This window comes from Equus asinus, chromosome 28, assembly GCF_041296235.1.
Source record: "Equus asinus isolate D_3611 breed Donkey chromosome 28, EquAss-T2T_v2, whole genome shotgun sequence".
In the NCBI taxonomy this organism is placed as follows: Eukaryota; Metazoa; Chordata; class Mammalia; order Perissodactyla; family Equidae; genus Equus; species Equus asinus.
Window position 1 is genome coordinate 14,824,422 of NC_091817.1, and position 293 is coordinate 14,824,714.

Sequence of the window (293 nt, forward strand, 5' to 3'; positions counted from 1 at the left end):
AGGCGCTTCTGATTGGAGACTGCGCAGAGGTTCTCGGGCCAATGAGAGGAAGACTTGAGCTGCCCGTCTCCACACGACCCCGCCCCCTGCAGCCTCTGCCAACCCGGCGCCAGCTGGCGGTCCGCTGCTCTCCTCCCCGCTCTTGGGCTTGGGTTTGCTGGAGGTCGGTGGACACAGTTGAACTGGGCCATAATTTTAGATGATTTCCAAAAAACGAACAAGCCACGCCTGGAAATGGCGTTGTTAACCTAAAAATGGCCAAAGTGAAAGGCAGTGGAGTATTTATTTTGGGG